Source organism: Microtus pennsylvanicus, chromosome 1, assembly GCF_037038515.1.
Source record: "Microtus pennsylvanicus isolate mMicPen1 chromosome 1, mMicPen1.hap1, whole genome shotgun sequence".
In the NCBI taxonomy this organism is placed as follows: domain Eukaryota; kingdom Metazoa; phylum Chordata; class Mammalia; order Rodentia; family Cricetidae; genus Microtus; species Microtus pennsylvanicus.
In genome coordinates, this window is record NC_134579.1 from 204,706,264 (window position 1) to 204,728,198 (window position 21,935).

Consider the following 21,935-nt stretch of genomic DNA (forward strand, 5'->3'; position numbering starts at 1 on the left):
TTTAAAACTCAATAATATTTTTTTTAATTTATTTATTTATTAAATATTTCTGTCTCTTCCCTGCCACCGCCTCCCATTTCCCTCCCCCTCCCCCAATTAAGTCTCCCCCCAGCCCGAAAAGCAATCAGGGTTCCCTGACCTGTGGGAAGTCCAAGGAACCCCCACCTCCATCCAGGTCTAGTAAGTTGAGCATCCAAACTGCCTAGGCTCCCACAAAGCCAGTGCGTGCAGTAGGATCAGAAACCCATTGCCATTGTTCTTGAGTTCTCAGTAGTCCTCATTGTCCGCTATGTTCAGAGAGTCCGGTTTTATCCCAGGCTTTTCCAGACCCAGGCCAGCTGGCCTTGGTGAGTTCCCAATAGAACATCCCCATTGTCTCAGTGTGTGGGTGCACCCCTCGCGGTCCTGAGTTCCATGCTCGTGCTCTCTCTCCTTCTGCTCCTGATTTGGACCTTGAGATTTCAGTCCTGTGCTCCCATTTGGGTCTCTGTCTCTGTCTCCTTTCATCGCTTGCTGAAGGTTAATATTCAGGAGGATGCCTATATGTTTTTCTTTGGGTTCTCCTTATTTAGCTTCTCTAGGATCACTAATTATAAGCTCAATGTCCCTGGTTTATGGCTAGAAACCAAATATGAGTGAGTACATCCCATGTTCCTCTTTTTGGGTCTGGCTTACCTCACTCAGGATAGTGACAAACTCAGCTCTTTAAGTGGATCACAATGAAATGTGTAGCAGGGATTTCTACAATAAAATCCAATTAGAAGTTTGGTGAAATGATGCTGTTTCACTAAAGCAGAAATAGGGATTTATGAAGATGATGGAAAGAAAGCATCCCTTATATATGTCCAAATATGTCCCTTATATATGTCCAAATATGCAATAATAATAATAATAATAATAATAATAATAATAATAGTAATAATAATAAAATCTTAGAAGGAAACAAGTACAGTCAGATCTCCAGATTTTAGTTAGGAAAATATTTCTAGAACCTCCTACAAATGTGTCACAGTAGTATTGACTAGACAAGGTCTCTATCTAAAACCCTTGAGACTCACCAAGTAGGCTAGACAGGCTTGAAACTGACTCCAGGGTTCTCCTGCCTCTGCCTTCTTAGTACTGACAGTAAAAGCACACAACATTATGCCTAACTCTATTATAGAAGCTCTAGGGATCAAACCCAAGTGTTCATTGATGGGGGAGAGTCTTCTGTTCTGTGTTAATTTCATTGGTTAAATAAAGAGACTTCCTTGGCCCTTTAACAGGACAGTAAATTAGGTAAGTGTGGTAGACAGAACAGAATTCTGGGAGAAAAAAGCTGAGTCAGACCATTGCCATGATTCTCGCACAGGACACAGAGGCAGGTTAAGATCTTTCCTGGTAAGCCACACCTCATGGTGCTACATAGATTATTAGAAATGGGTTAAAGCAAGATGTGAGAATTAGCCAATAAGAGGCTGGAACTAATGGGCCAGGCAGTGTTTAAAAGAATAAAGTTTGTGTGTAATTATTTCTGGGTATAAAACTAGCAGTGCGGGAGCGGGGTGGAATGCAGCCTGTCGCCCTTATTACTACACTTCATGATTGTGAAGCAGGCCTGCTACCACTCAGCTCTCTCCCCATGCTTTGGACATATAGTACTTAATAGTAAACAGCCAGAATTTTCTGGAAACAATGCCCATGTGCTCCAGGAGTGGCTTGCAGGAACCTGGTCAGAGTCTGGTCCATACTGCATGGAACAGAAAGTCCAGAACTTCTAAAGCTGAAAGTGAAGGGTGTGTATAAAGACTCAGTACATATCTGATATGAAATATGTCCACGGAGAAGCATCAGCACCTACTGTTTGACAAGCATGGAAAGGATGTCCAGGGAGAAGGGCACAGGCCTTGGCAGATGCCCAGGATTAAAAACTACACAAGGCCATGGTTGTGGTGGTTTGAATAAGAATGGTCCTCATATGCTTATATATTTGAACAGTTAATCATCAGGGAGTGGCACTTCCTAAGAGGGATTAGGAGTGTGGCCATGTTTGAGTAGACATAGTAGTCTTATTGGAGGAAGTGTGTCACTGGGGGTGGGTTTTGAAATCTTAGAAAATCAATTTTAAGCCCAGAGTCTCTCTCTTCTTGCTGCCTTTGGATCTGAATGTAGAACTCTAACTGGGTACCACCATACTCCTCATCATGAGGATCATGGACTAAACCTCTGAAACTGTAAACAAGCTGCAATCAAATGCTTTCTTTTATAAGAGTTGCCACGGTCAAGGTGTCTCTTCACAGCAATAGAACACTGAACAAGATCATGTTTCTCCCTTAAGTTGCATTTGGTAGAGGGTTTATCCCAGCAACAGAATGAAACCAGAACAGTACACGCCAGGTCTCCTGGATACTGCAGGGCTCCAGGAATGGCTTCCAGGACCTGGTCAGAGACTAGCCAATACTACAGAACAAAGAAAATCTAGACTTGTTCAATCTAGCAGTACAAGAGTGGGGATCAAGAATCTCAGAGAAATGAATGTGCCAGAGTGGATGGAACAGCAAACATATCCAGGGGAAGTGTGCAGACTCCATGCTGTCTGTGGATGCTGGAGCATCCCTGCTGAGAAGCACGGAGGGAAGGACCAGGGAGAGGGCACCAGCATTGCTGTATCTTGGGGATGTTGGTGGCTCAAGGGTGGGGTGGGATTAGGATAGATTGCTGAATTTTGGGTGTGGTGATGTAGATGTGTGGTTTGGTAAATTCTTTAATTTCTGTTTCTTGTGTTCTTCCTCCTGGAACAACAGTTTGGTGACTCGTTTAGGGACTCTCCGTTTGGCTCCGTTGTCCTCTCTTCCCTCTGTGGATTGTTGCCGCAGACCAACATTATGGACACATCTGGAAAGGATTTGCAGTGACAGTCAATGCTCCAGACTATGAGTCTGAAAGTACTCAAGCCTTTACCTTAGGAGAGAAGTATGACAGGCATCACTTCCCTTGTAACCCAATGTCCCATGACTCCTGACAAATGAAGGGGGTTTTGAGTACAGACCACCCAAGCCCTTCTCAGACAGACCCATTCTGGGGTCAGCAGCCTCTCAGTTGCAGGTGGCACAGAGGGAAAGGAGGCAGAAAGAGTAGACGGGCAGTCCTAGTTGACTGTGTGAAAACATCTTTGCAGTTGTGTTTGCGATGAGTACATGGTAAGGTCCCTCTCAGGGCCAGGACAGGAGTGCATGCAAGTGATGCATTCAGAAGCTTGTTACGTTCAGTTCTCACTGTCTGAGCAGAAGACAATATATTGAACATGTAACCAGACAGTCAACAGGTCAGTGTTGTGGGCTGGGAGAATGGCCCAATAGGTAAGGGCCTTGCTATGGAAGAATGAAGACTGGAATTCACATCCCCGATACCACGTGGGACACCAGTTCCATGTCCTCAGAAGTGAGACCCTATCAAGACCCAGAGTGAGACCCCAGTTTGATCCTTACCTCCTTGGGGATGAGATTTCCTCTTCACATACTTGTAAATGCCAGTGATGACAAATGGGATGATGATGGCACTGACTACAGCTGTGATGGTAAATATTTCCTTATTGGAAAACTGATTGGAAGACAGAATCTGGGTGGTGGTCATGGTATATGGAAATTGGGTGATGGAGGGAAGCTGGGTGATATCCATGGCCCTTGATGTTGGTCCTTAAAAAAAAATCAGCAAAGTTCGGGATAAAGCTAAAAACAACTCCATCAGCATCTTCTCTTTCCATTCAGTCTGAGGGTCTCATGTGTAATAACTATTTATAATTTCTGAGTAGAGAGAGGAGTGGAGCTGTGTGGACAATGTTCTTGCAGAGTTTATTTCCTTACCAAAGAATGCAAATGTCTATCAAAGCATTAAACAATTGACATACTTAACGTGGTAGAACTTTCTGGATGGTGGCACAATTGTATTTAATTGTGCCAGAAATGATAGTGAAGCCTTTAAAGTGATGTGGAGCTGGTACAAGGGCAGCTATCAGTGAGAAGGAAAGTGTAGTTGTATAGTATATGTGTTTTAACAAATGAAGCTGCCTGAAGATTGGCGGGCAAAGATAAGCCACACTTTTAATGTCAGGATTTGGGAGACAGACGCAGACAGATCTTTGTGTGTTAAGCCCACCATGGGCTACACAAAATCAATCCAGAAACAGATCCAAGTGTTGGTGGCGGCTCACACCTCCAACCCCAGTACCAGGGAGTGACATGCCTTTAATCCCAGTACTCGGGGTGGGGGGGGGAGATGGAGACAGGAATGATATGGCTGGATGGAGAGAGGAATATAAAGGAGAAGAAACAGGAACTGACTGGAGTGTGGAGTCTGAGGTTGGTGGGGAGCACTGCAGGAGGCCCCCTTTTGTGTTTGAGTCTTGATAGATGTAAGATCTTTCTAGTGTCTTGGCTGCTTTGATGTTCTGACCTTCAGCTTGAACCTCAATATCTGTCTCTAGGTTTTTATTATGTGTGAATCAGAAAAAGATATAAGTTTACAGTGATGCTGACTTGAAGCCCACTAGCAAGCCATGTAGTGTCTGGGCCATTAGTTAGTACAAAATGAGAAACTCTGGAGGGTGAGATGAGGAAGAGGAATCCTTGTGGTCATCACTGGATCTCAGACAGTAAGACAACCAGGAAATCTTCCACCCAGTCTATCAACTGTGGTGGAGTTGGCCCCTGATAATCTAGCTAATACCTACTTGGCTTTTCCTTCTGGTGCTTTAAGAGTTCCTTAAGCCAGTTGCTGCAGTCTCCTGTGGATGTTATCTTGAGATCTTTTATTAATTGTTTTTTATCCTTCCATTTATTCATGATACCGCCGACTTCATCATCAAACAGTATCCAATTCATGTTCACTGTGTCTAAGAAGAAGGAGTACTTTCCACTGATGTTAAATGTCCAGGAGGCAGCAATAATTTGTCCGTGTTCATACTGAGAAAGCATGGTGGCCTGTAAAGTGGGCTGACTTGTGAACACACACAATAACATCATGCTTTACTTATATAGATGCATCACTTCTCCAAAGGTTAAGACTTCTCCACTGGCTTATGAGCCAGGATCATTTCTACATGACTTGTCCTTTGTTACCCACTGGGTACCACATGCTTCCAAGGTTGGACCAATGCTCAACTCTCTCACACAGATACAACCACCATCCCATTCCCACATGTGCTCTCCCCTTCCTCTCTCTTGCCACCTGTCTCTTCCTCAGTACTCAACCCACACTTACCACTGGTCATGGTCATCTCTTGTTTAGTGTTAGCCAACATCATCCTGAGCTCTTTCCCCAAGAATTTCAGCCTTTGGATCATATCTGTCCACACTTTAGTGGCATCTGTAGCCTTCCCCAGGCTTTGTTGTCATTATCATACTGCAGGAAAGGCTCTCCATCCACTGAGCACTGCCCTTCAAATCAGGAATCTAGTGGTGTTGCAGGATCCTTGACAAAGATGTCACAACTAAGAGAGTATGTATCTGTGAGAGAAACAAGGAGGTGAGGTCCAAAGAGGGAACAGAAAGTCACAGTCAGAATCCCTCTGAGGGCAAAAACACATGAAGGGAAGCCTTTACTCAGGATGTCAATCAGCTTCTGTATCCATATTTGCAGACCATCTTAGGCTGTATTAGGGCGGCAGGACCCCTCTGATGCACACCATATCACCGGGAGATTTATCTCACAAGTACTTTTAGTGATTTTTTCAAGTATTGAGGAATAAAATATATCAGATGGTATCTGTACCTGGGACTGAAAAATCCACTGCACAGGGAAAGGTATCATCATAGGATACGTGGTAAATTCACATGGAGCCTGGAGTTCAGGAAAGGCCTCCAGGACTATGCTGCAACTTGTCATGGGAGGGGAGCTGTCACCTGTAGGTACAGTACTGAACGTGTTCCCACTGGGCCACTTCACACAATGCTGGGCATCAGATGACAGGTTCCCCCTTGTTAACAACATCCCTAAGTCATTCTCAAGAAGAGATCTCTGTCTGTGACCTTCTCTAAGCCCTGATTGTCTCCCCTTCCTCAGGCAGTTGTTTCCCAGCACGCTTGAGGCCTCTGGTCTCCCAAACTAACAACAAGAGAAGACACAACATCCTAGAGCTGTTCTGTTCAGCAGACTGCACAAACAAGTAGGGAAGACCTAGTAGGGCATGGACATAAATACTCTTCTGTGTGTGTGGAGACCTGAAATCTGAAATTATAATTTTTAAAGGAAGTTTTAACAAGTTTGCCATATAATTATAGTAAAAAATGCAGAAAGGTTAAAAAAAAACCTTCCCTCCCTTGTTTCATCTCAAAACTTCTGCTCTGACGTGGGCTGTTGGAGGTTTGGGAACATCCTGTCCTGTCCCCTTCAACTAACTCTTACTTCCTCCTCCTCTCTACCTCTTCTTTCACCTGTTTCTTCCATCTTTGTGGTTTTCCCCAAGACCTACATTCCTTTTCCTCCCACTCCTAAGGCTTGACTTTATTCTTTAATGGCTGGAATCTTTCTCACTAAGTACCCCTGCTGGAAGACTTGTGGACATGAACGTGAGCCCTTGCGAGCCAAAAACTAGCTTTGTGGTTGTGAACCAAAGGTCACAAACTCAACAATTTGGTGGAACAGATACAATATGCATCAGTTTTCTGTAGGAAAAATTCAGTTAGAAGTTTGATGAACAGAAACTGTTTTGCCAAAGCAGGAACAAGGATTATTGAAGGTGACTGAAAGAAAGCATCCCTGACGTAATAACATCAAAGTATGTAGTAAAAATAATAATAATAATAAATGTAATAGAAGGAAGTATTTAAACTCAAACTTACAGATTGAGGAGGAAAACAATTTTATACTTTCTTAAAAGTGTGTCACAGCAATAATGACTAGATAAGGACTCTAAAAGATCCCCTTTGGCATCTTGTCCCCTGCCCTCCTTATTTTCCCTTCTGACCAGGTAATTTTCCTAGTCCTTTCCTGGACAGTATAAAATTGGCAGGCTGTAGGACAGTTAACTCTGCTGGGTTTCCTTGGGCTCAGGAGCTTCCCAGAGAATGACTGCTACCCTGGGATTCAATAGCCAGGTTTCCCCCTCTTTCACCTTCCCACTCCCTGTACCCCTCCAGTTAGGATACAGCAACTCACCACCAGCGAGTATCATGGACCACAGACAGATCAGTAGAACCCAGAAGCACAGCGCCTTAGTGGAAGGATAGTTCTGGGCAGCTGCATTCCTTGCCATATCCTGAGCAACAAGCTTAGTATTCATATCTGTGGAGAGAAGCAATGAAGGCTCAGGACCGAACTGTAGAGCACCCTGCACAAAGATCCACTGACTTTTCCGTGGGTACTCTAAATTAGGACATCTGAAAAGGGATTGCAGGCACAGAATTTCTAGGAATAATATCTCCTCTGGGAATGACAAAAATAGGAGACCTAGGCCTTCAGGTATATGTAGGAGATGCGGTAAAGGCTGACATTGGTCCAACGAATGCAGGTCAACAACAGACAAACAAGGCAACCCAATACCATCGGGAAACCCTTGAGGGGCCTCTAGCAGGCCCCCAAGCCAACAGTGGCCCAGTCATTCCCAGTCACAGTGGAGAATGTGCCTCACCAAGAAAATTAAAAGCTCCAATTTCTGCTGTAAAAAGTAATACTGGTCTAAATGATGAAATATGTGTGGAGGATGAGTCAAAAAACCCAGTAGGACAGAGTAAATGTATATTTTGGCAGACTTCTATTAATGATCAAAGACCAAAGCTAAGAGTCTGTATAAATGGCACTTTTATTGAAGGCTTATTAGACACAGGTGCGGATGTAAGTATCATTACCCCAGAATCTTGGCATCCGAATTGGCCTCTTCAAGAGGTAGATGTTCAGTTCCTGGGAATTGGAACCCTATCTCGTGTAAAACAAAGCACAAGATGGGTTGAATGCATAGGGCCTGAAGGGCAAATAGGAAGACTAAGGCCATATATAGCCAATATTGCCATAAATTTATGGGGCCATGACCTGTTACAGCAATGGAATACCCAGATTAACATTCCTGTAGTTCCAGGAACTCATAATTCTGGGAAGGATATGATGAGGTATTATGGAAAAAGGTCACCAGCCATTTAGGCTGTACAAGAACATACAGCAAATACCAAACCTTTAGAGGTACCAACAGCCCTACCTTTAAAATGGCTAACTGAGAAGCCAATATGGATCAAACAGTGGCCTCTAGCTGAAGATAAACTACAAGCATTGGAACAGCTGGTGCTGGAGCAACTAGATGCTCACCATATTGAAGAATCAACCAGCCCTTGGAATTCTCCTGTGTTTGTTGTAAAAAAGAAATCTGGTAAATGGAGAATGGTGACAGATCTAAGAGCTGTCAACAAAGTAATTCAACCTATGGGCCCACTACAATCTGGAATTCCTTTGCCTTCTCTGTTACCAAAAGGATGGCCTCTTATAGTTATTGATTTGAAAGATTGTTTTTTCACTATACCGTTACAAGAAAAGGATAAAGAAAAATTTGCCTTCACAGTGCCTACTTATAATTCTCAGCCTAATAGGAGATATCAATGGACTGTCCTCCCACAGGGTATGCTCAATGGTCCTACATTGTGCCAATATTTTGTAAGTAAGCCATTGGAAATAATTCGTAAACAATTCCCCAAGTCCATAATTTATTATTACATGGATGACATCTTGTTATCTGATTCAAATAAAGATACTTTAGAAAGGATGTTTGAAGAAGTAAAGAAAGTCTTGCCTAGGTGGGGATTACAAATCACCCCTGAAAAGATTCAAAGAGGAAATTCTATTAATTACCTAGGTTACAGAATAGGGTTAGAGAAAATTAAAACGCAAAAGGCACAAATTAGGAGAGACTGGTTAAAGACTCTTAATGACTTCCAAAGATTGTTAGGAGACATTTCCAGTCTACGACCAGCTGTTCGGATAACACCTGACCTAATAGTTCATTTAAACAAAACCTTAGATGGTGATAAAGATTTGAATAGTCCAAGAGAACTGACAGCTGAAGCAGAAAAGGAACTGACAATGATTGAGGAAAAATTACAGGAGGCACATGTGGATAGGGTGAACCCCAATCTTAGCTGCATCCTAGTCATATTGCCTTCCAGAATTTCTCCTACAGGGATTCTAATGCAGAGGGAAGATATTATTTTAGAGTGGATATTTATACCTAATAAACCAAGTAAAAAATTAAAAACTTATGTGGAAAAAGTCTCTGAATTAATTATAAAAGGTAAGCTGAGACTTCGTCAACTAGCAGGTATAGACCCAGCAGAAATTATAGTGCCTTTTACTACTGAAGAAATAAAAAAGTTATGGGAAGACAATGAACCGTGGCAAAGAGCTTGTGCTAATTTTTTGGGAGAAATTAATAGCAACTATCCCAAAAGTGGTAGATTTAACCTTATAAAAAGAACTTCTTGGATTCTTCCTAGAATTGTACGTGATGCTCCAATAACTGGAGGCCGTATGTTCTATACTGATGCAAATAAATCAGGGAAAGCAGGTTACAAGTCAGATGAATTGAATAAGGTGGAACAAAACCCTTATAATTCTGTCCAGAAGGCAGAATTATATGCCATTCTTATGGTGCTAAGGGATTTTAAAGAACCTCTTAATATAGTTACAGATTCACAATATGCAGAAAGAGTTATCTTGCATATTGAAACCGCTGAATTTATACCAGATGACACAGAGTTGACTTCATTGTTTATCCAAATACAAGACATAATCAGGAACAGGCTTTGTCCGATGTACGTAACACACATCCGTTCCCATACAGGTCTGCCTGGTCCTCTAGCCCAAGGCAACGCTGAGATTGATCAATTATTGATTGGAAGTGTGTTGCAGGCCTCGGAATTTCATAAGAAGCATCATGTCAATAGTAAAGGCCTAAAGAATTTTCCATTACTTGGCAACAAGCTAAGGATATTATAAAGAGATGTTCTACTTGTTCTTTCTATAATCAAACACCGTTGCCTGCAGGGAGTATCCCAAAGGGTACTAAGAGAAATGAAATCTGGCAGATGGATGTGTTCCACTTTATGGAATTTGGTAAATTAAAATATGTACACCACACCATAGACATGTATTCAGGTTTTCAAGGGGCTACTGCCCTGAGCTCAGAAAAGGCTGATTCAGTAATCACACATTTATTAGAAGTTACGGCCATCATGGGTATACCTGCGCAAATAAAGACAGATAATGGTCCAGCATATGTATCTAAGAAAATGAAATGCTTTTTTGATTATTATAATATAAAACACATTACAGGTATACCAAATAATCCTACAGGTCAGGCAGTTATAGAAAGATCAAATCGTACTATAAAGGATATGCTGAACAAACAGAAAGGGACCAAAAATACCCCCAGAAATAGATTACATAATGCTTTATTAACCTTGAATTTTCTTAACGCTAATGAGAAAGGAATGACAGCAGCAGAAAGACATTGGATAATGGAAAAGTCTGCTGAACTAAATCAACCGATTTATTTCAAAGATGTGCTAACCTCTCAGTGGAAGCCAGGAGATGTGCTACGTTGGGGAAGGGGTTTTGCTCTTGTTTCCACAGGAGAAGAAAAATTGTGGCTACCATCAAAATTAATAAAGTTTCGATTTGAAGAGGAGAAACCTCTTGGAAAGGAAAAATGACAACTCATCCACAATGATGATATTCATACAGGTGGTAAGAAAAACATATAAAATGGGGGCAGGGTTCTGTTCTTATCTCCACAGGAAAACACTCATCTTTGAGAAATTCAAGGGACCCTGGATGTTTGGATACTGACAGATGGAAAAATACCTGCCCAATAGGACATATCAAGAAAACTGAATGGGTTGTGTAAGTAATATTAAACCATATTTCTAAATTTATAAAGCTGGTTTTGAAGTTGGACTCTGGCTCAGTCCCTCTCCAATTCCAAGCCTGTTAGTAAGAGAAAAACCCAGAGTTTCTGGAGTTTCTGTCTCATGTCAAGAGCCATGATGTGGGACAGAAAGAAATATGAGTTTAGAAAACACCTTTGCTTTTCTTCATATCTATCATACTTTTCATTGAATATATCTATCATGTCTTTCATTGAATATATATATATATATATATATGTCTATATGATTAATGTTTAAGTTTTTCATAATGAACAATGAGTTTTTCCTGAAGTGACATTTGAAGTTTCCAGGAAGAAGATGGGGCCCCATAACAACAACTCCACCTGGTTGATATGACGTCACGATACTGATAGCGCTACTACAAGACCTGCTTTGGGTACCAGCTGCACAAGACAGTTCCAACTTGGTTAGCTGAAATGGTGCACATCTTATACAACATTTTGGCCAGACCTGCACAAAATACTCAGAGACTATTGGCAATTTTAAAAGACATTGATCTTGAAATTTAACCATCATTTTACTTTCACAGGATCCCCCAGAAAGAACGTCGCCCTCATGACAGCTGGAAGTAATTCTAGAGGACGACGTCCCTTCTCCCAGTAAAGTTTGCCCTTGGGTTTAGGGACATCATTTAGGGGTTGATTATAATTAGTATACGATTGAGGGTTGGGGGAGGAATTTTATAAGCTCAGGGATCATTTTGAAAAAAAAAAGAGGGATGATGGGATAATAGATTTGTAATTGTGAGTTACTGTTTTTAGACAAATATATTGGTATAGATTCTTGTATATTGATACAAAGTTAAATTATATTGACTATTGTATGCATGCATGTTTCTACCTCTGTTTAAAACATTTTTATGTATTGACATATATTGTATTGACATATATATTGTATATATTTACCATATTGCAGTGTACATTTCTACCTCTGATTAAGATACCTATATAATGTTTGTGTATTGATATATATTTACCTACTGCAATGTATATTTGTACATTGTTTATATTTGGAGGTCATTGTCCTCATTTGTTTCACAGTCGTTTATTGTCTTAGTCTTTAAGTTAGATAGATATTGAGAATTATATAGACTAATAGTCATCTAAGTTTGTCATTTATAATTAGACTTACCCTATCATGAGGGAGGTAAGCCAGACCCAAAAAAAAGAATATGGGATGTACTTACTCATAATTGGTTTCTAGCCATAAATAAAGGACATTGAACATATAATTTGTGATCCTAGAGAAGCTAAATAAGAAGGTGAACCCAAAGAAAAACATAGTCATCTGCCTGGATATAGGAAGTAGACAAGATTGCCGGGCAAAAACTGGGAACTTGGGGGTGAGGTGGCACGGGGCTAAGGGGAAATGGGGTGAGTAATGTTAGAAGGGGAGGATGGTGGGAGCTTGTGGGAATGGGATGTTTGGGATAAAGGAAGGGTGGATACGGTAGCAGAGAAATATATATCCTAATTAAGGGAGCCATCTTAGGGTTAACTCTAGAGGGGCTCGCAGGTGTTCGGGGAGATGTCCCCAGCTAGTACCTTGGGCAACTGAGGAAAGAGAACCTAAAAAGACCCTATCCTACAGGCATACTGATGAATATCTTGCATATCACCTTAGAACCTTCATCTGGAGATGGATCGAGATAGAGACAGAGACCCAAATTGGAGCACCGGACTGAGCTCTTGGGATCCAAATGAGGAGCAGAAAGAGGGAGAACATGAGCAAGGAAGTCAGGACTATGAGGGGTGCACCCACCACTGTGACAGTGGAACTGATCTATTAGGAGCTTACCAAGGCCAGCGGGACTGGGACTGAATAAGCATGGGATGATACCGGACTTTCTGAACATGGTGGACAATGAAGGCTGATGAGAAGCCAAGGACAATGGCACTAGGTTTCGATCCTAATACATGAACCGGCTTTGTGGGAGCCTAGCCTGTTTGGATGCTCACCTCCTGGTCCTGGATAGAAGTGGGAGGACCTTGGACTTCCTGGAGGGCAGGGAATCTGGACTGCTCTTCATTCTGGAGAGGGAGGGGGAATGGAGTGGCGGGGAGGGGGAGAAGGGCAGGGTAATGGGGTAGGGGTATGTGTGGGAGGATGGGGAGGGAAATGGGAAATGGGGAGGAGGCAGAAATTTTTTTCAACAACTAAAAAAATTAAATAAAACAAAACAAACAAAAAAAAACACAAACAAAATATCACTATACTCCAATCCCTCTCTAGACTCCCTCCTCAAAGATATACTGATTTTGACAGGACTTTATACAGATTGGCAAAGAATAAAAATAATATTACAACTACATTTTCACAATTGAAATAGGCATTGCCACAAACCTTGAGAAGTGAAATAATTAAAAGAGAATTCTTTGGAACGTTTCATGTAAAACTCATACAATTTAGCCATTCACACTTTTGTAGAAACATCTGTAAAGCAATCACAAGTAGAAATTTCATAAGCTTCTGAGTAGAAAGATGACATTTTAAAGATGCTAAGTCAGCAATCAGATGGCTTCCAGTAATGAAAATAAAGGACAGACATTAACAATGACTTCTACTAAATAACTAGTTCTCAATTTCTGTTTCTTATGATTATTTGTTACAGGTCTTCTTTTGTGATATCTGAGATATTTGAATATGGCAAGTCTATTTAAAGGCACTATAGTTTGCCAATTAATTAGGGGCAGTGTGCATGGCTTGTAGAGTCAGTGAACATGCCTCTGACATGTTGGATTGGGCAGAGCCAAAAGGCAAAGCAGCCTTTGCTCTAGTCATGCCATGGCTTAGCATTTTAAGAAGCACTCCTGAACAGAAGAGGAGTTCAGGTACATAATAGGACAGATTCATTCATAAAAGACCTCTAAATGAGACACACTTTGTTTAAAAAATGTACATAGGCTTCAGAGAAAGAAGAAAAAGATGAAAGAGACAGAAAATGTAATATAAATGATTATAGACAGTCATAGATTACAGGAGTAAAGATAATAAAATAAATGTTAAACTTTTAGAAAAAGTAATGGAGTAAGAAAAATAAGCCACATACAGATAAAAAATACATAGTCTGTGTTATATATATTATTGTGTCTTTAAAAATTTTTTTTTACTATGAAGGAGCTGAGTACAGAGAGACATTTCATTGTATGGGCTGCTAAGCTAAACCAGCATGTATCTAATAAAGGTATCTTGACTTTAAAATTTGGGTCTAAGGATTTGTTGCTTTGGAGAAGAGGTTCTGTTTTTGTTTCCACCGAAGATGAGAACCTGTGGATTTCTTCCAGACTAATGTGGTTTGATAGACTAAGATTCCCCAAAAGGTAACTATGAACACCCCCCAAAAATTAATTCACCAAACAGAAAGCAGGAAACAGTTTGGAGAGAACTATGCCCAAATTCCCAAATATTGTCTATAAATTTTTGTTTACATTTAAAGGGGGATATACTATAAAGGTTTGCATTGGTATGGATTTTGGTTTATTGATACAAATTTAATGTCAATTTTATTATATGTATATATCTGCTCATGATTAAGGTATTGTGTTTGTGCAATTCATTTTAATATGTAATATATAATTAAGAAATATATGTTAATAGAGAGTCATCTATAATAGTCAAGCTTGTAGTCATGTTAGTTATGTTTTCTAGATGTATAAAGATATATTTCAGTTAGATAGGGGTTTTTCAAATTACAGAACATGGCATTTAAAATATTTTAAGAACTTAGGACTTTTTATGACATAGAGACACATCTGCCCCTGGCAATACCATTTACTTCAAGAGGAAGATGGGCATCAAAGAGGCTTCTAATGGAGTTTGCTAGCTATTTGGGCAAGAAACTGCTCTTACCTGAACTACTTAATATTATGTTGTATAGGCTGGACATGTGGAACCCACAGAGAGATGACTGCTAAACTTGCCTAAAAGTGAGACTATCCTTCAGGGTCCTGCTTCATGAAAGTGGCTTCAAGACATTCTGCAGGACACAGAAGAAAGCAACTGGTGGACTTTACCATTACAAGGCAGAACAGATCTTCAAATTTCCTGCTTTGCAGAAAAGCCACCTGAATACCATGGGCCTGTAGGCTGAAGATGGATGCCCCAATGATACAGAAGAACTTTGGATGACTCTCCAGGCAGCAAGATGTCTCTGCCAATTCTAGAGTTTTATAAGTTGCTTATAATGCACTTGCTGTTAATTTAGGTAATATTATTTCTCTCTGGAGTCTTTGATGGAGTTGAAGAATAGATAGTTATAATTATAGTTTTCCTTAGTTATGCATATTTTGTTATATGTAGTTTTACTACATTAAAGGTAAAACTTTACTTTTTATTTAAACAAAAGGGGTAGGTGCTGTAGGAAATTCTTCAGCCAGTAGCATTTATGTTACCCGCCTACTTGGACATGGCCTCTTATACTATAAATGCCAATGTAAAGTGCGTGCTTGCTCTCTCTTCTAGCTGCTGGATTAGGCTGCTGTTCCCTGTTTGTGCAGAGGACTGTGATCTGTGATTCTACCCCTGAATATATAACTCTTTATTATACTCAATGCTGAGCTAGTATGGGATTTCTTTTTAACGTCTGTCTTCATCACACAATTAGAGTTCAAGATCCAAGAGTTGTTCATGCATGGTGGCATGCACCTTTAAGCCCAATGCTGGGGAGGAAGAGACAAGTGGATTTCTGAGTTCCAGGCCAGCCTGGTCTACATAGTGAGTCCCATTCCAGGTTGTGTTATGTAGTTAGTTCTCACCTCAAAAAAAAAATGTTGTTTTCAACAATGAACTCTCCATACTTTAGGGTCCTTATGTTGTCACTGTGTATATGTGTCATGTGTGTGAGTGCTAGTGCACGTGTGCAAAGTGTCCCTGTGGAGTCAGGAAACTAGTGTGAGTTCACTCTCCTTCCATCCCAGGTCTGGATTGCAGAAGAAGCTTCTCTGACACAGTGGAGAGCAGCGCTGACCCAGACCTGCACCAGGAGGATGTGGACCCAGCAGCACCAGCTCCCAGGATCTTCTGCCTTTCACTGCCAGATTGTCACTGCAGGGACAGACAGCCTGTCGGATTGAGCAGCTTCTGGGTTCTCTGTTCTTAGTGTGAATGTTGGCATTCCTAGGCTACCTAGGAATTTATAATAATACTATAAAATACTACGTTTTCTTTTTATAGAGCATTCTGTTGTATCATATATAGTCATATAAAATAACAAATATATTTCCTATTTTGTTCTAACAAAGATTCCCTAGTTCAGGATTGATTACAATAAATACCTATCACAAAATCAATATTCTTAATAGAATTTAACTCTAAGCCAAACACCCTAGAGAATGTGGGGTCTTTCTAGTCTCTCTGATCTAGATATTGATAAGTTACAAACACAGGAGCAAAAACTCCACATTCCCACTAAGATCTGTTTACCCTGCTTCCTATGCTAGACATGGATACATAACCACAGTCTTTCCCACATCTCTAGTTTAACTAGTTCCATGTTAAGGACAAATTCTACCAGGGAACACCAAGGAAACTGTATGAGGTGATAAGAAATGCCCAAGCAATGAGCACAGAGTGAAAGATCCTGAAATGCTGTGTCTGCAGCATCCTGATTCATCTGGTGGAGGCTGATGGAAAGGGAGAGTGGTGGCATCAGATGAACCCTTATGAACTTCTCTGGAGCATCTTCAACCTGCATCAAGGAAACATGTCTTTTGAAGGGTCTGAGGAGACAGCTGGGTCAGTTCTTCTGGGTGCTCTGTACCAGCCATAACCACCCCACAACCTTTCTCACTGAGGGTCATTCAGTTCCCTCCTCTATCACTTGGGCTCTCCATCCTAGATCCCATACTGTCTTCTTTCTTCTTTCCCTTGTCCCAGATCCCCAGGCCCTTCTGCAGACCTGGGAGATCAGAACAAAGTGGTGATGACTAGCTCTGTTTGCTCACTCAGGGCCTGATGGGAGGGGCTGGAGGAGCAGTGGGGACCCCTATCTAGCCTTTTTCTTCATTCTTTATTAGCCTTAGAGTGACAAACACAGGTGTGGATGTGACTTTCTCAGCCCTACTTTGTCCATCTGAGCAGCCCAGATGGGAGAGGTAGACTCTATCAACAGCTCATTCTCTTCTCTCTCCAGTGGGGACACTGCATCAGGGGTTATGGAGGCTGCTGCTGTTGATCAATAAATTTATATTTTAAGTATAAGAGTGTGAGCCTACATGTTTGTAAGTGCACTGTGTGCATGCATGCCTGGGGCCTTGGAGAAGAAGAGACTGGACCCTATGTAGATGGAGTTGTATGGTTGTGACTGCCATGTGGGTGCTGAGAATAGAACCTGGGTCTGACTCATGAGCAGCAAGTGGTCTCATCACTAGACCATTTCTTTATTTATATCTTCTTTTCTTTCTTTGTGGGATGGAGTCTTCTTCCCTCTATTCCTTAAGCAGAACTACCATGTTCTTTTGTGTTCATGTGTCTCCATGTATGCATCATATGACCTATTCTACTAATTATGAGCCTGGTGTTCTATTCTGATTCCCTACTGGTCTATGCCATGATTCCTGTCCTGTTGAGGCTGAATATGCACAAGCTGTTGCTTGCAGGTGAAATGAACGCCAGATCTCCTGCCTCCTTTTTCAGTTAGATGCTCTAGATGAGGGACAAGAGTGGGACTCCTGGAGTTCACTTTGGCTTCTTCACTGCTCACCCATCTTTTCCTTACCCCACTCCAAAAACTACCCTCAATACCTCCTAATTGTTATGGTTTTCATCAGAAAACACAGAAGAATGGTGCAGGGGAGGATTATCAGCGGAAGAAAAATGCTGGGATTGAAGGCCATGGATGAAGGCTGGTCCACATCTATAGTAGTGGTTGGTGAGGCTGAAATGGAAATACAAGTTGAATCTTGGATCAGACATCAAATCTGAGGAAATCTCACCTTAGGTTCTGGGTCTTCAGCAACACACTAATTCTACCCCTGTTCCTACGAAACAACTGTTTAGGTTGCTCCTGCATTGGAAAGAAGAGAGGGCATGTCCCCTGATCTCAAAAGACTCATACAGGTATGGCAGGAGAAGCAGAGTAATGATGGGACCTTATCTTTCCTGTGGAAGCATGAGGATGACCTGTGAGGATGGTGACAGGGAAGAAGAAGAAGAAAGATCAGATGAGATGAAAGTAACAGTGCATCTAGAATGAGGAAAAGGTCAGGAAATACAAGGTTTCTATACTGTGACAGCCAGTGTGAGAGAACAATGTAACCACAATTAATGAGATAGAAGAGAATGAGAAGAAAGTAAAAATGACCATAAACTCAAGAATTCATCGTGATTAGATTCTCTCTCTCTCTCTCTCTCTCTCTCTCTCTCTCTCTCTCTCTCTCACACACACACACACACACACACACACACCCCTCATGTCTAGAAAGCTTTTCCAAGCTACCTGTAGTCTCCAGCATTTCTTCCCAGTATGACTTTATCTTCTTGAGCCAGGCCCTGCAGTCCCCCTGTGAGGTCCTGTATAAGAAGTCTGTTAAATCCTTCTTTTCCTCCCACATCACTTTCATCCATCTGGATCCAGGGTCAACTTCAGTCCACTCTCCAGTGCTTGAGTCAAAATGAGCCATTTTGTGTCCATTGAGGTCAAAATCCCAGAATCCTTGGAAACGTCCATCTGCTTCATGACAACAACACATCCTGGCCTGTAGAGTGAGGGGCTCTGAGCCCATCGGAAAGGGATCAGCCTTTTGCTTTTATGAATCCTGTCCCTTCCCCTCCCTTCCCATCCTCCGACCTTGCTCTACCATCCCCATTTTAGCCTTTAGTGCTGGACCTCTGAGGTGACAGGGGCTACCGGTGATTCATTTCTTTTCCTCCATGCAAACAATGAATGTCCCTAACCTGTCACATTCACTGTTCTTTCCTTCTGGGAGCCATCGGGTTGTTCTTTTGTTTATTTTGTAGTAGTGGGGATTGAACCTATGGCCTCATACATGCCAGGTAAGCACTCTGTCACTGAGCTACATCGCCTGCAATCTGGGGGTCATTCAAAAACTCACCTCTGATGGTATTAATATCCCGTCTGATGTAAATCACTTGTTCTTTTATCAGGTCAACTCCATCAATCAGAGTGTCAACCTGTGTTTCCCAGTTCTTTGTGTCATCCAGTCTGCTCCCCAGAAGACCAATGGCATGGCAGTTGTTACTCTCACAGGAAATAAAAGTCTCTTCATTGAGTTTTCCTTGGACTTCCTTACTCCATGTTCCAGACCATGACCTGCCAACAGTGAAGTTGTAACAAAGAGAAGCTGCATCTGTGAAGAAAACATGCAGTGTGGTTAGGGATGAGGAGCAGGGACTCAGAGACAGTCTCTGCCTGTGGATCAAGAAAGTCCTTCGGAAGGGAGTCTTTAAAAAAGGAGAATGAAAGTAAGAAAAATGAAATAAAAATCCCTGACTGAACTTTCACTGTGCTAAAAAAGTTTAGTAATTTTTTTTTCTTGTTTGAAGATGATGGTCTAGTTGTGGCCAACCTTTTCTCTCCACCAGGGCAAGTCTCTTATGTGTTATCACATCATTGTGCTAAGGGTTGTCCCTGTCAGTTATGGCAGGAAAATTCAGGATGTCTTCTCTGGATTTGTTCATTTTGGAGAATCTCCAGAATGGTGCGTGAGGCTGCCCCCTCCCCCCCCAGAGTGGAGCAGGGTGAGGACAGAAAAGAAGTTGCATGAACACAGTTTTGATTGATCTTTTCTCTCAAATCATAGACTTGAAGACATTTGATGGTTATCAAGCTGTCAACTTAATAAGCCTAGAGTCACCTAAGAAGGGACGTATATTGATTGACTGTTTTGACTGTTTTGATTGTTAATGATGTAGGAACACCCAGCCACTATGGACATTACTATTTTTTGGGCAGGTGGTCTCTGGCTGGATAAGAAATCTAGCTATGCAGGAGCTCGTGATCCAGACAACAAGCAGCATCCTCCATGGTTCCTGCTCTTCCTCCTTGGCTGAGAATCAAGTTCTGTGGTCATAGATAATGCTGTGGGGAATAGCAAGTGGGCCTGCCTCTGAGTACCTGACCTGACTTTACTCAGTGACAGACTATGGCATAGAAGTAGGAGTCAAATAAATCAATTTCTCCCTTAACTTTTATTTGATAGACTGTTTTATCACAACAACAGTATGAAACTTGAATAAAACATTGGCAGACCCCTGTGTAAACAATGCAGTACTCCAGGGATGGCTTACTAGAGAGCAGGTCAGATGACAGTGCATAGTATAAGACCAAGAAAATCTAGGCTGGTTAAATCTTGTTGTAGAAGAGTGGTATCAAAAATTTCAGAGTCATGCATGTGCCAGAGTGGATAGAACAGCAAACATTTCCAGGAGAGTGCAGAGTCCATGCTATCTGTGGATGCTGGAGCAGCCCTGCTGAGAAGCACAGTGAGAAGGACCAGGGAGAAGGGCACCAGCATTGCTGGAAGCTCAGGGATGGTGATGGCTCAAGGCTAGGGTAGGATTAGGAAACTTGATTTCTAAGTTGGAATCTTAGCAGTATAGTACAAAAAAATATAGCATGGAGTGGTCAGGAGCAGAAACATCAAGGACAGTGGTCCATTGATGAGTAAGGAGGATCTGCCTTGAAGACTAACTGTGTAAGGGGGTCATGGCTAACAGAACAGAAAAATCCTAACTATAGAGAGATGGTTACAAAACACAGATGTGGCTGGCTTTTAATAATTAAAGACAAAAAATGTGATCACAAAGGTGAAAGCTGCTGTTCCATGAAAACTCAGACACCTGTGCCCAGTGTTTAAACTGAAGCACTGGGGCTACAGAGGTGGTGCAGGGGTTAAGAGCACTGGTTGCTCTTGCAGAGGATCCAGGGTTGATTCTCAGCAACCTCACACAGTGACTCACCACTGCCTGCGACTCCATTCCAGGAGACCCAATGTCCTCTTTTGTCCTCCAAAAGCACCAGGTACATATGTACTGCACATATATACATGCAGTCAAAACATAAACCTATAAAGCAATCGAAACTGGACCTCCTCCATGATAGACACAGAGTTACTTCCTAGGGGACAGACAGATCAGGTCCCAACAAGAGAGACCACTCTGCCCTGCAGCAAGTGCAGCCATTCTTTCTGCACTGCTTCACAGCTACCCTGTCACTCAGGGATGAACCCAGAGATGCTCCTGTGAATGGATGTTGTGCTGGTTTGAATGAGCCTGTCGTCTACAGAGTAAAATGTTTTTGAATCCAGGTCACCAGTTGATGGCAGCTGTTTGGACAGGTTCAGTAGGTAAGGCCTGGCTGAAGGAAGTATGACACTGGGGTGTGGCTCTAAACCCCATTCCCATTTCTTCATCTCTGAACTTTGCTTGAGGTTTAAGACATATGCTCTCAGTTGGGCATGGTATCACATGGCTCTCATTCCAGCACTTGAGAGGCAAAGGAAGGAGATCTTTGTAAGTTTGTATCTAGTCTGTTTTGTATAGTAAGTTCTAGGACATCAGGAACTAAACAGCGGGACCTTGTCTCAGAAACCTAAACCAAACTTAAAATATGTGAGCTCTAAGCTTGCTGCTCCAGCCACCGTGCACCCCAGGTGCCATGCTTCTCCGCTGTGAGGTGATGGACTCTTGTCCTCTGAAACTCTAAGATCCCAAACCCTTCCTTCTGTGTGTGACCTTGGCCTTGGTGTCCATCACAAAAGCAGAGAGTGATGAATGCAGCTACTATATCAGTACTGAAGTCTTCACAGGACAGACAGTGATGTAGGTATGTCTTCTATCTATTTGTTGCTTTCATTGGTTAAGAAAACTGCTTGGCCTGATAAGTCAGAACATAGGTGGGTGGAGTAGACAGAACAGAATGCTGAGAAGAAGGGAAGTGAGGCAGTGGCCATGCCTCTCCTCTCCAAGATGGACACAGGTTAAGGTCCTTCCTGGTAAGCCACCACCTCGTGGTGCTACACAGATTATTAGAAATGGGTTAATCAAGATGTGAGAATTAGCCAGTAAGAG

The 21,935-nt window shown here is 41.9% G+C and overlaps 2 long non-coding RNA genes across 2 annotated transcripts in view; both read left to right on the forward strand.

Annotated features, from left to right (window-relative positions):
* Positions 1 to 16,018, forward strand: part of LOC142835837 (uncharacterized) — a 48,450-nt gene extending 32,432 nt beyond the window's left edge. Inside the window, exon 4 of the long non-coding RNA XR_012907944.1 lies at positions 15,824 to 16,018. This is a non-coding gene — a long non-coding RNA (uncharacterized LOC142835837). The remainder of the gene's footprint in view (positions 1 to 15,823) is intronic.
* The window catches only part of LOC142835843 (uncharacterized), a 91,897-nt gene that overhangs the window by 38,232 nt on the left and 31,730 nt on the right, over positions 1 to 21,935 (forward strand). The window lies entirely within an intron of this gene.